The sequence below is a fragment of the Tamandua tetradactyla genome, chromosome 18 (assembly GCF_023851605.1).
Source record: "Tamandua tetradactyla isolate mTamTet1 chromosome 18, mTamTet1.pri, whole genome shotgun sequence".
Classification (NCBI taxonomy): domain Eukaryota; kingdom Metazoa; phylum Chordata; class Mammalia; order Pilosa; family Myrmecophagidae; genus Tamandua; species Tamandua tetradactyla.
In genome coordinates this window covers 56,380,759-56,395,368 of record NC_135344.1, presented here as the reverse complement: position 1 = coordinate 56,395,368, position 14,610 = coordinate 56,380,759, and the positions used below count along the sequence as shown (strand labels likewise).

The 14,610-nt window shown below is 40.3% G+C and overlaps 1 long non-coding RNA gene across 4 annotated transcripts in view; it reads left to right on the top strand.

Moving 5' to 3' along the window:
- LOC143662212 (uncharacterized) overlaps positions 1-14,610 on the top strand; it is a 337,353-nt gene that overhangs the window by 67,245 nt on the left and 255,498 nt on the right. The gene's annotated exons all lie outside the window — the stretch shown is intronic.

Here is a 14,610-nt window from a genome sequence, read left to right as displayed (position 1 = left end):
TCTAGACAATGGAGAGTGGATGGTGTGTGACGGGAGTGGGGAGACAAAAGTGTAGCCGACACAGAGGGGTGGGTGGAGAGGTGGGAGGTCTGGTCTGGAGTGAGTCCGGACCCATGGCATATGGTGATTGGGTTGATGTGGCCAAGATGAGGAGTTGGGATGAACTGTGGGTTTGGGTGTCTGTGTGGGGTGGTGATGGGTGGGGGAAGGAGACAGCTGGGGGCTGAGGGTGAGCAGGCAGGTCTGGCTTGTTTTCTGAGCTTTGATATTGAGAGGTGGAGAGCCAAGAGGCCGAGGACAGGAGCAGAGGGTAAGGGACTCTGTTTGCGACGAGGTGCTGGAAATGTCCATGTGGAGATACTGGTGGGCAGTCTGAAGTGCAGGGGAACCTTGGCTGGAGGTGAGGACTTGACACCCAGGTCAGTGGAAGGTGTGGGGAAGAGACAGTTCAGGAGGTGCAGGGTATGAGAGGAGGAGGCTGAGGACCCAGGGCCAAGGGGCACCGGCATCTTCAGGATGGTCTGGAAGGGTTCCCAAAATGGCTGTAGAAGGAGCAAGAGGTAGAGCAGGGTGACCAAGGTTGAGCGGGCTCTGGGGTGGATGGGTAGAGAGGTGGCTTAAGTGAAGCTCTCAGGGGGCCAACAAGAGGATCTTGGAGACCCACCTGGATAGGGTCAGTGTCGTGGAGTCCTGGGGACAGGACCCAGGGGCAGGAATGGCAGAGAATTTCATGGGACAAAGTTTCCAGAGGAAACTAAGGAGAGAGGTCAGTGAAGACAGGGGAGAGGGTGCCATGAAATCAGTTCGGAGATCCAGAACCAAGAAAGGAAATGAAGAGTAGAAATCACAGGGCAGGATGGTAAGCCAGCTGGTTACAGAATTCTGGGAAGGACACCTGTGTTGATTTTGCCACATTTTAAATATCTTACCTTGGCCTTCTGTCCATGGTCCTCTTTGGCTGGTTACATGGCAGGATACTGATACCTGATACTTCTTGAATACTTATTGTATGCTGGGATTCTTTGATTGCAAGCAAGAAAAAATGACTTGGGTTAACTTAACTAAAATGGACAGGCAAAAATAGCTTAGGTAATTGAAAAATCGATGCATAAAATGTTTAGGTGCAGCTGAACCTGATCAGTTGCTAAATCAAATGATGTCATTGGGGCCATATCTCTTGTTTGCCTAATTCTCTTCTCTTCTGAGTTTGTTTCATTCTCAGGGCCAAAGGTTGAAAAGAAGGACAGTGTCAGTGTCAGGCTTATGTGGTTCTTATAGCACATGGTCATGTAGCAGTAGCAAAACACTGTCTCTCTTAGCATTCATAGAAATCCCTTAAAAGGTCAGCCTGGTTAGCCTCACTTGGCTCACAGAGTCATCTCTGTATATCGTTATGGCAGCGGTGGAGAGTTTTGCCAACTGCCCAGTCTGAGTCACAGGTTCACCCATTTCTTTTTTTTAATTAAAAAAGTTTTTTTTTCACATTTCCCAAACATTTGGTGGCACACTTCCTCCACTGCAAATACTATTTATATCCATTAAGCTTGGCCCAACCAATGCAGGTGGTTAATGTTACTTAATACAAGGTCACACTTCCTGATTCTTTGTTGAAATATAGGAGATGAATGACTAACTTCAATACTGAAGGAAGTCCACTTAGAAGAATGTCTGCGTAGTATTTTTTTTTTTTTCACTCATTTCTTAAGGCAGATGTTTCCAGTTGCTTGACAGCCCCATCAGAATTGTATGGGATAGGGAAAGGGCAGGTCCCCAAAGGAAGTGATAGAGGGGAGCCACAAAAGTAACAGCTGTCCACCTCATTCCATAAATGCCTCCTCGATATAGACACTCAACTAATATTTGTTGATATGATGATGTAGTATTTCTCAAAGAAGGTCTTGGGCTCCAAAGAATCCTGGTCATCCTGGGGATAATATGAGTGTGCTATTGGTCAAGGCTACTGAAGTGGGGAAGGTTTTGCTCAAAAAGTGAGGGGTGTTGCTAATACTAAAGATCCAACTTTTCCTATTTCACATTTTCCCCCCTGGGGCTGACCCTGATCAAGAGAAATGTATTTGCTGACCCTATACAGGATAGTGTGTTCTCCAGTGACGTGTGTGTGTGTGTGTGTGTGTGTGTGTAAGACGGGGAGGTGACATGGCACACTTTCTGGCTTTGATAAATCATCCGATAGCAGGAAGCTTTAGCCTGCTTTCATACAAGATCAATTTCAAGATCTCCAACTGTGTATTATAATTAGTAATGCAAACCTCCAGAGGTTAACTTCTTAGTCTAAAGAAAATACTGTGTGGGCCTAGGACAGGATTGTCATAAGCTTCCCCCCCCCCCACCTTTAAGGGTTTTTTGGCATCCAAGCTCAGTGAGAAAGTCGCGCTTAAGAAGGTGGGGTCTGATGTTCAGATCTCTTTATTAAGAAATAGTTATTCATTAATATATAAATAAATGGTGGCAGAATTCCCTTCTGTGTTTAATGATCCTTCATTGATTAGCCTGCAGTATCACAGAGAATGAAAATAAGACCATATTTCTACAGAAGGAGATTAAAGCTTAGTCAGGCCAATCAGAGGCACTGAGAGTCCAGTCTCAGACTTTTGTCTGAACTCCCTGGGAATTGGACACTTACTCTCACCCACTGGTCGTGAAGGTAAGCGTGTGGAAGTCCTGGCATGGGTGTCTCTGTGAACATGGAGCCAGTAATGGAGGAGACCAGGATCGAGAGACAGAGACAGGGTTGCTGAATTTTGGTGGCGTTTTTGAAGCCCCTATCAAGCCTTGCCTGAAGTCTACCTCTGCAAGCAAATAGATTTCCTTTCTCATATGCTAATGGCTTGGATTTTCTGTCATTTTCAGTCAAGAGTTCTCATAGTCACAATGAATAAAAATAATCTTAAGACAAGAAACAGATGCTACAATGGTGGGACATGATTTTATGGATTAAAACTCCCCCTACCCTATTATTTATTTATTTTTAATCTGTATTTTTTACCCATCTGTCCGTACTATATATAAGGAGCATCAGATATAAGGTTTTCACAATCACACAGTCGCTTTGTGAAAGCTGTATCATTATACAATCATCTTCAAGAAACATGGCTTCTGGAAAATAGCTCTACAGTTTCAGGCACTTCCCTCTAGCCTCTCTAATATACCTTAACTAAAAAGGGGATTTTATATAATGTGCAAGAATAACCTCCAGGATAACCTCTCAACTCTGTTTGAAATCTCTCAGACACTGACATATTATTTTGTCTCACTCTCTTCCCCCTGTCAGTCAAGAAGATTTTCTCAATCCCTTGATGCTGAATCCCAGCTCATTCTGAGATTTCTGTCCCATGTTCCCAGGGAGGTTTACACCCCTGGGAGTCATGTCCCACATAGAGAGGGGGAGGACTGTGAGTATGCCTGCCGTGTTGGCTGAGAGAGAGGCCACATCTGAGGAACAAAAGAGGTTCTCTGGGGGTGACACTTAGGCCTAATTTTATGTAGGCTTAGCCTATCCTTTGTGGGAATAAGTTTCATATGAACAAACCCCAAGATTGAGGACTTGGCCTGTTGATTTGGTTGTCCCCACTGCTTGTGAGAATATCCCGAAATCTCCAAATGGGGAAGTTGAATTTTCTCCCTTTCTCACCATTCACCCAGACTCTGCTAATACTTTTTAATTCACTGTTCAAATCACTCTGGGATTTATCAGAGCATCACTCTGGAGAAACTTACAAAATCTCATGCCCTATTCAGGGTTCCATGTACTTATGATGTTCAATTAAACTGTCCCTATAAGTTATATTAGGAGATACAATAGTCAAAATATATTTTGTACCATTTTTTGCTTTAGTCTCACACAGAAGTTAAAGTTTTAAAATATGAATTACCATCTCTCTTCAACATCCTGCAATATTGACATTCCTTTGTTCTTCCTCATGCAAAAACACTTTTTAATTTGTACATTTAGTCACTATCATTGTACACTCTAGGCATTCCTAGATTATACCATCTCAGTCTTTAAGGTCCATGTTTCCTTCTAGTTTCATTTATGCCCCCAGGACTCCTCCCTCTATCACTCTCACATTCAGCTTCATTCAGTGTACTTACATTATTGCACTACAGTTAGGTAGCCATCCATTTCTGAATTTTTACAATCAATCCTGTTGCACAATCTGTATCCTTTCAGCTTCAATTACCCAATATCTACCCTATTTCTATCTCTTGATGGTCTTTGTTCTTAACTGAAATTCTCTAATTTCATTCATTAATGTTAGTTCACGTCAGTGAGACCATACAGTATTTGTCCTTTTGTTTCAGGCTAATCTCACGCAGCATAATGTCCTCAAGGTCCATCCATGTTACGTGCTTCATGACTTTATTCTGTCATACAGCTGCATAATATTCCATCTTATGTATATACCACAGCTTGGTTAGCCACTTGTGTGTAAAAGACATTTGGGCTGTTTCCATCTCTTGGAAATTGTAAATAATGCTGCTGTAAACATTGGTGTGCAAATGTTCATTTGTTTCCTTGCCCTCATGTCCTCTGAGTAGATACCTAGCAATGGTATTGCTGGATCACATGGCAATTCTATACTTAGCTGCCTGAGGAGCCACCAAACTGCCTTGCACAGCATGGATTAAAGCTGATAATTAAGGATGTGAGGTGCAGGAATTTATTTTCCCTTACATGACATTCTTTGCCTTTTTTTTGCTTTCCTAAGTTAGGGTCCTACTCTGAGCCTGCAAACAGGCCCCAAATGAGTGAAATTTCATGTCTGGGATACAGTGGGTTCAGAAAAGGTTCATACTTGACACAGGTGTTAGGATAAATGTGTTTTGGTCATCTTAGGCATAGGATCTCTATGAACAAACAGAGGACTCTAGAAAAGCAGAGTTCTGGGCTAGCAGAAGCCCAGGGTGGAAGGTAGGAAAGAATGGGGTTGTGCCTTTATTAGCTTGTGACTTGGGGGTAAGGAACTTAAGTGCCTGGAGCTCAGCTTTCTCATTTATAATACAAGGGGCCTGAATGAAATGAGTTGGAAGACCGTTCAAGCTGGGAAGATCTATGGCTTCTTGAATTGAAGCACCCAGCCGGCGCTTCCAGTGCCCCATGAAGTTTGTCAGCCTCATGGGGTGCCAGCGGACAGAGGTGAGATTCCTTGGAAGGAGGGTGTCTGTGTTTGCAGCCGCCCACCTTATAACTGGCAGGCTGCTTGGTAATGGGCAGCGATCTGCTTGATTTTCAGTATTACTGAAGATTAAATAGGCAGCTGTGATTTTATGGGTGAAGAAAAAATAATAATAAATATGATTCCCCCAATCATTTATTTAAGATAAAAAGTCTGAAGAATTAGCCCATTTGAATGAATACTAAGACGTGCCTGAATTCAAAAAGTTAGTAGTGAGCTGAGACAGGAGCCGAGGTCTCCCGACACTCAGCCCAGGGCCAGTTCTGGAAAAGCAACGCAGAGCAGGGGGGAGAAACTTCACATGCTTCCTAATGCTGCTGGGGCTTGCCTTCTGGGCATCTTGAGATGAGAGGTGATGTGTCCCCCTCAGAGGGACCCCTGTTCCTTATTGTGAGCAACTGAAGCAGCAGGAGCTGGCGAGTGGCCCTTCAGTGAAGCGCCTCTTGGGTCATGACTCAGAGAGGAGGGAGAAGCAGAGTTCTCTCTGGCATCTTCAGCTGAACAGACCATCCGTCTTTCTGGCTCTCTTTTAAATTGAGCTATAGTTCGCATATTATAAAAGCCACCATTTTTTATTGCAAACTATCTATGCAGAAAAGTGATACATTTCAAAGCACCATTCAACAAAGAGCTAAAGAGAAAATTTCAAAATTTGGTATGGGTTACAGTTTCACAGTTACAGGCATTCATTTACCTCTAGCTGTTCTAATATACTAGAGACTAACAAGAAAGATCAGTATCATGATTCAGTAGTCACAGTCACTGTTAACCCCTATCCTCTCTGTTACAACTCCTCCCTCTCATTTGATCCTTCTTCCATTCTTCAGGGGTATTTGGGCAATGGCCACTGTAGTGTCTTTATGTTGAAGAGAGGTGTGGATATTATGGGGTAGGGGGATACAACTAGTTGAAGTTCTTGGAGAGACTGGTGCCTCTGGGTTTTCAGGCTTATCTGGCATAGGAACAACTTGGAGGTTTTAAGTTTCTAAAAAATATACTTAGAAAATTTCTGTCACCATTTTAAGGTGTGCAATTCAGTAGGTTTTAATATAGTCACAAGATTGTGCAACCATCACCACCATCTAATTCCAGAACCTCTCCATTTCCCCCACAAGAAACCCTGTACCCTTTAGCACCACTCCCCATTGCCAGCTTCCCCCAGCCTACGCTACTCTCACCTGCCTTCTGTCTCTATAGATTTACCTGTTCTGGACCTTTCACATAAATGGAATCCCATGATATGTGGGCTTTTGTGTCTGGCTTCTTTTATTTAGCTTAAAGTCTTCAAGATTCTTCCATATTATATCATGTATGGAAACTGCCTTTTTTTTTTTTTTTACTTTTCAAATGGTATGATATAACATATATACAATGCAAAGAAAGAAAAAAGCAATAATTTTAAAAGCACTCTCGAGCAAGTAGTTATAGGACAGATTGCAGAGTCTGTCATGGGCTACCATACCATTATCTCAGATTTTCCCTCTAGCTATGCCACAATATAGGGGCCTAGAAGGAATAAATATTTTTACTATCATAACCGACTCTTTTTTTTTGTGAAAAATAACATACATACAAAAAAGCAATACATTTCTAAGCACAGCACCACAATTAGTTGTAGAACAGATTTCAGAGTTTGACATGGGTTACAATTTCACAATTTTAGGTTTTTTCTTCTAGCTGCTCTAAGATACTAGAGACTAAAAGAAATATCAGTTTAATGATTCAGCAATCATATTCATTTGTTAAACCCTACCTTCTCTGTATAATCCCACCATCACCTTTGACCTTTCTGTCCCACTCTTTAGGGGTATTGGGCTATGGCCATTCTAATTTTTTTATGTTGGAAGAGGCTGTCACTAATATTGGGTAGGGAGATGGAACTAGCTGATGTTCTGGAGAGGCTGAGCCCTCTAGGTTACAGGACTTAACTGGTCCAGGGACCCATTTGAAGGTTGTAGGTTTCTGAAAAGTTATCCTTGTGCATGGAACCTCTGTAGAATCTTATATTGTCCTAGGTGTTCTTTAGGATTGGCTGGAATGGTTTTGGCTGGGGCTTGGCAAGTTATGATAGGTAGAAATTGCATTTCTTTTTATGGCTAAATAATATTTCATTATATGGCTATACCACACTAATTACAGGGCACCATTCCCCCCTGTACATACATAGTGTGGCTATAAACATTCATGTACAAAATTTTGTGTGAACCAAAGTTTTCATTTCTCTTTTGAGTATATCCCTAGGAGTAGAACTGCAGGGTCATATGGTGATTCTATGTTTAACTTTTAAAAAAAAATAATTTTATTGAGATATCTTCATGCATATACAATCCACCCAAAGTATACAATCAATGGCTCACAATATCATCACATGGTTGTGTATTCATCACCAAGATCATTTTTTTAGAACATTTGCATCACTCCATAAAATAAATAACAAGAAAAAAGAAAAATCTCACATATCCCATGCCCACAACCCTTCCCTCTCATTGACCACTAGTATTGCAATCTACTCAATTATTTTTACCCCACCTATTATTTATTTATTTTCATCCTTTTTTTTTTTTTTTTACTTATCTGTCCATATTCCAGATAAAGGGAGTATCAGCCATTAGGGTTTCACAATCACACGGCACATTGTAAAAGCTTTACAGTTATACAATCATCTTCAAGGGTCAAGGCTGGGGCACGAATGAAATCAGAAGGAAAGATAGATGATAAAGACTGAGATAGTCTAGGAATGCCTAGAGTGGATAATGATAGTTACTAAATGTACAAATTAAAAAATGTTTTTGCATGAGGAAGAACAAAGGAATGTCAATATTGCAGGGTGTTGAAAGTGGATGGTAATTCATATTTTAAAACTTTAACTTCTATGTGAGACTAAAGCAAAAAAATGCTTATTTGGTGCAAAATTTATATTTTGACTAGTGCATTTCTAATATAACTTATGCGGACAACTTAATTGAACACCATAAGTACATGGAACCTTGAATAGGACATGAGATTTTGTATGTTTGTCCAGATTGATGCCCTGATAAAATACCAAAGTGATTTTAACAGTAAATAAAAAATTATTTGCAAAGTCCCCTTGTGGGAATGGTGAGAAAGGGGGAAAATTCAACTTCCCCATTTGGAGAATTCCTGATATTCTCACAAGCAGTGGGGGCAACCAAATCAATAGGCTGAGCCCTCAATCTGGGGTTTGTTCATCTGAAACTTGTCCCCGTAAAGGACAGACTAAGCCTACTTAAAATTAGACCTAAGAGTCACCCCCAGAGAACCTCTTTTGTTACTCAGATGTGGCCTCTCTCTCTCAGCCAACACAACAAGCTAACTCACGTCCCTCCCCCCTCTCTACATGGGACTTGACTCCCAGGGGTGTGGACCTTCCTGGCAATGTGGGACAGAAATCCTAGAATGAGCTGAGACTCAGCATCAAGGGACTGAGAAAACCTTTTAGACCAAAAGGGGGAAGAGAGAAATGAGACAAAATAAAGTGTCAATGGCTGAGAGATTTCAGAATTGAGGTTATCCTGTAGGTTATTCTTACGCATTATATAGATATCACCTTTTTAGTTAAGGTATATTGGAGAGGCTGGAGGAAAGTGCTTGAAAATGTAAAGCTGTGTTCCAGTAGCCGTGCTCTTGAAAATGATTGTATAATGATATAGCTTTCGCAATGTGGCTGTGTGATTGTGAAAACCTTGTGTCTGATGTTCCTTTTATCTATGGTATGGACAGATGAGTAAAACATGTGGATTAAAAGTAAGTAAGTAATGGGGGAAGAAATGTTAAAATATATTTAGTAGATTGAAATGCTAGTGATCAATGAAAGGGAGTGGTAAGGGGTATAGAAAAAAATAAGGAAACAAAGGCTAAAATATATTGAGTAGATGGGAAAACTAGCAGTCAATGAGAGGGAGGGGTAAGGGGTATGGTATGTATGGGTTCTTATTTTTAAATTTCTTTTTCTGAATTGATGCAAATGTGCTAAGAAATGATCATGGTGATGAATATACAACTATGAGATGATGTTGTGAGTTACTGATTATATATCAAGAATGGAATGTTCATATGGTAAGAATGTTCATGTTTGTATGTGGCTATGTTTAAAAAAATTAATTAAAAACATGCTTCAGTAATAAACATTAGGGGCTGTCTTTAGCGATTACAAAATTCTGCAGTTGAAAAACTGAATAACTGAGTATGGATGGTTAGTTGCAAGGCTTTTAGAATCACAAGAGTAGAAGATAAGGGCTATACAATCATTATCAGAGATCAAGGCAGCTGGGTTACAATTTAGAGATTTCAGGAATTTCCCTCTGTCTAGTCCAATATACCAGAAAGCAAAAAGGAATATCTCCATCAAGTTCAGTAATCAAAATCGTCCATTAAATCCCGATTGCTCAGTTACACCAACACAGGGCAGCACCCTCCCCATTTATAGGTGAGGAGCCTGTGGCTGTTACACAGCAAACATCCAGCTCTGTTTTTCTAGATAAATAGCAGAACGAGATCTGAATCAGCGCCTCATGACTTCTCCAATTCCTCACCTTTCCCACCTCCCTGCCTTTGTTAATGCGGTTCCCTCCACCCACAGCTCCGTCCTTGCTCTCCCTTTTCTGTGTTTCCAAATCCCAACTTCCTCAAACGTCCTTTTCTCCAGGAAGCCTTCCTGATTTTCCCCAGTCAAGGGCCTCCTCAGAGCCCATCTCAGTTCACTAGGCTCTTGATTATATATCAAGAATGGAATGTTCATATGGTATGGATGTACAAATTAAAAAATGTTTTTGCATGAGGAAGAACAAAGGAATGTCAATATTGCAGGGTGTTGAAAGTGGATGGTAATTCATATTTTAAAACTTTAACTTCTATGTGAGACTAAAGCAAAGAATGCTTATTTGGTGCAAAATTTATATTTTGACTAGTGCATTTCTAATATAACTTATGCGGACAACTTAATTGAACACCATAAGTACATGGAACCTGTGACTCAAACCTGAGACACTCCTGTACCGGGTTGAAACTGCTGTGTACTCCAGAAAAGCCATATTCTTTAATCCTGATTCAATATTGTTGGGTGGGATCTTTTTGATTAAATTGTTTATGTGGAGATGTATCTCCACCCATTCAAGGTGGGTCTTAATCTGCACTGGAGTCCTTTAAGAGTGAACCACTTCAGAAAAAGCTTCAGAGCCAACACAGACAAAGACATTTGGAGATGCAGAAAGAAAATGCCCCTGAGGAAGCTGTTTGAAACGGGAAACCAAAGGCCCAGCAGATGCCAGCCATCTGCCTTCCCAGCTGGACACCACTGGCCTTTCTTGAGTCAAGGTGCCTTTTTTCTGGATGCCATAGTTTGGACATTTTTATGGCCCTAGAATGGTAAACTTGTAACTTAATAAACTCTATAAAAGCCAAAAAATAAAAAGAGTCAAGGCTACTGGAATACAGTTCAACAGATTCAGGTAATTCTCTCTAGCCACCCCAAACACACCATAAACTAAAAAGGGACATCTATATAATGTATAATATATATAGATTATATTCTTATACATTATATGGATATTATATATCTATATAATGTATAAGAATAACGTCCATGTTAACCTCTCGACTGTTTTAAATCTCTCGGTCACTGAAACTTTATTTTATCTCTTCCCCCTTTTGATCAAGAAGGATTTCTTATTGCTGTGATTCTGGGTCCTGACTCAGCCCTGGAAACCATGTACCACATTGTTAGGGAGATTTACAGCCCTGGGAATCATGTCCCACATAGCGGACAGGGCAGTGAGTCCACTTGCCAAGTTGGCTTAGAGAAAGAGGCCACATCTGAGCAATGAAAGAGATTTTCTGGAGGTGACTCTTAGGCATAATTATAAGTTAGCTTAGTTCTTTCAGGAATAAGCTTCGTACAGGTGAGCCTCAAGATTGAGGGCTCAGCTTATTGACTTGGTTGTCTCCACTGCTTGCATGAATATCTGGAATTCCCTAGATGGGGAAGTTTAATATTTCCTCCTTCGTCTCCAATTCCCCAGGGGGACTTCATAAATACTTTTTTATTCCCTGCCCAAACTACTCTGGGGTGTATTAGGACATCACACTAACCTGTACAAACCAACAAGATCTCACACCCTATTCAAGATTTCTGTGTAATTATGGTGCTTGAGTAAACTGATCATACAAGTTAAATTAGATAATGCACTATCCAAAATATAATTTTTGCACTAAATAAACACCTCTCCCTTTGATCTTAGACAGAAGTTGAAGTTTTAAAATACAGACTTTATCATCCTTTACCCAGTATTCTGATTTAGCTTAGTCTTATCCAGATCAGCTTTATTCATATCGGTAGTCAAAGTCTGATCACTTTTTCAATTTTTGTAATAGTTGCTGTAATGGGTACTGCTGACTTTCATAGCTTCACTGCTCTAACTCTGAATTTCAGGTGTCACACAAATACCCAAAGTTTCAGGGAGCGACCAGGTTATACTCAAATAGCTCAGTATTTCAGAATTTAGAAATAACAGTTATAACTGGGATAAATGTAACTGCTGTGAGAGCTTACAATCTAGGAACCTTTACAATAGACCCCAACTTGATAACCCATGCTCTTGACTTCAATTCTCCAAGTGTGTATATTACAATTAGTCTATATGAGTGAGGCATAATAATATTTGTCTTTTTGTTTCTTCCATTTCATTCAACATACAGTCCTCAAGATTCATTCACCTAGTTGCATGCCTCACAATTTCATTCCTTCTTGCAGCCACTCAGTAGTCCGTTGTATGTATACACCACAGTTTCCCTTTCCATTTCTCAATCGTTGTACCCTTAGGCCATTTCCATCCATTGGGATTCACCACACTGCCACCACAAACACCAGTGTTCAAATGTCCATTGGGGTCCCCACTCTCAGTTCCTCCAGGCATATACCTGGCAACAGGATTTGCAGGATCACATAGCAACTCTACCCCTAGCTTTCTGTGGAGCCACCACACTGTACCCCTGAGGGGCTGCACCACTCTGCTTCCTACCAACAGTGAGTAGGTACATCTCTTTCTCCACATTGTCTCCGGCACTTGTATCTCTCTGTTCATTTTTAAACAGTTTTATTCACACATCGTACACTACAACCTAAGTGAAAAATTCACGGTTCCTGTTGTAATCACATAGCCATGCCTTCGCCACCACAATCTACATGAAGACATTTCCTTTTCTTCTGCAAAGAGCCTCCCATATTCCCCGTATATTGGCATTTAGTTTTGGCACATTGCCCTTGTTACATTCAGTGGAAGCATGTTACAATGTTACTGTTTACTATGGCCCCTAGGTTGTACTGATTGTATTTTTTCCTGTATGCCATTCCATTTTCAACACCTTGCAATGATGACATTCATTTGTTCTCCCTCATGCAAAAACATTCTTATATTTGTACATTTAATCACCATTATTGTCCACTCTAGGCATTCCTAAGTTATACTGTCTCAGTCTTTATTCTCTATCTTTCCTTCTGGTGTCAAACATGCCCTCACCCCTTCTCCCTCAATCATACTCACATTTAGCTTCATTCAGTGTACTTATATTATTGTCCTACTATCAGATCCTATCCATTTTTTGAATTTTTACAATCAGTCTTGTTGCATATACTGTACTCCTTCAGCACCAAATATGTTAGTTCATATTAGTGAAGCCATACAGTATTTGTCCTCAGTGTAATGTCTTTAAGGTTCATCTATATTGTTACATGCTTCATGACTTTATTCTGTCTTACAGCTGTGTAATATTCTATTGTATTTATATACCACAGCTTATTTAGCCATTTATCCATTGATGGACATTTGCGCTTTTTCCATCTTTTGGCAATTGTAAATAGTGCCCCCATAAACAGCTGTGTGCAAATGTCCATTTGTGTCTTTGCCTTCACTTCCTCTGAATATATACCTTGTAATGGGATTGCTGGATCGTATCATAATTCTATACTTAGCTTCCTGAGGAACCACCAATCTGCCTTCCAGAGCGGTTGCAACATTTTACATTCCCATCAACAGTGGATAAGTGTGCCTCTTTCTACACATCCTCTCCCGCACTTGTTTCCTATATATATTTTTGATAGTGGCCATTCTAGTGGGTGTGAGATGATATCTCATTGTGGTTTTGATTTGCATTTCCCTAATAGCCAGTGAAATTGAGCATCTTTTCAAAGACCTTTTAGCCATTTGTTTTTCCTCTTCTGAAAAGTGTCTGTTCATGTCTTTTGCCCATTTTTAAATTGGGTTGTTTGTCTTTTTGTTGTTGAGTTGAAGAATCTTTTTATATATTCTGTATATTAAACCCTTATCTGATATGTGGTTTCCAAATATTGTCTCCCACTGCATAGGCTTCCTTTTTACTTTCTTGGCAACATTCGTTGATACACAAAAGCATTTAATTTTGAGGAGACCCCAGTTATATATTTCCTTCTTTTTTTGGGGGGGGGGTGTAAGGTCTAGGAAACTACCTCCTGTAACAAAATTTATAAGATAGTTCCCTACATTTTCTTCTAAAAGTTTTATGATCTTAGCTCTAATGTGTAGGTCTTTGATCCATTTTGAGTTAATTTTTGTATAAGGTGTGCAATATGGATTCTTTTTCATTCTTTCACATATGGATGTCCAGTTCTCCAAGCACCATATATTGAAGAGGCTGCTCTGTCCTGGGTAGGTTGGCTTGACTGCCTTATCAAAGGTCAATTGTCCATAGATGAGAGGGTCTATTTCTGCACACTCAGTTTGATTCTGTTGGTCAGCATTATGTTTAATTTTTTTGAGAAACTGCCAAATGAAAACTATTTTCCACATCATTCTTTTCTTTGTAAATACATGTGCATCTTTGGATGAAAAGAATGGGGCTATAGTAAGTTATTCCTTATGTGTCTCTCTTATAACATGTTCCTTTTCCTTTTATGTTATAATTGTCATGAGCTAGAAAAAACTTAGACTTTGGAGTTGGAAAGTCCTGAGATGGTGCCTTACATTTCCTGGGTCCTTAGTTTCCCCATATGTAAAATATGCTCCACAATTGCTGGGGCTTTAAAGGAGACAATGATCACTGAGCTGCTGGAACAGGACCTGGCACTAACTCCAGTCATTGACTCCACCTGAATCCCCTTTGCACTTCTCTGAGAGGGGTTGTGGTTTGCTCTCTGTGTGGCCCTCACCTGGCAAGGTACCTGACATGTAATAGCTCTTCCACACCTGGTTTTAAATGAATGAATCAATGATAAGTGAATGGGAGAATGCACCTGCAGGATTATGCCTGCATGTAGTGGGTGTTCAGTAAATGTCAGGTGAAGAAATGAATAAACTAGAAAAGGAAAAGATCGTGGAAAACACATAGAACTGCTTTTTTTTTTTATAGAAAAGTTCCCGTG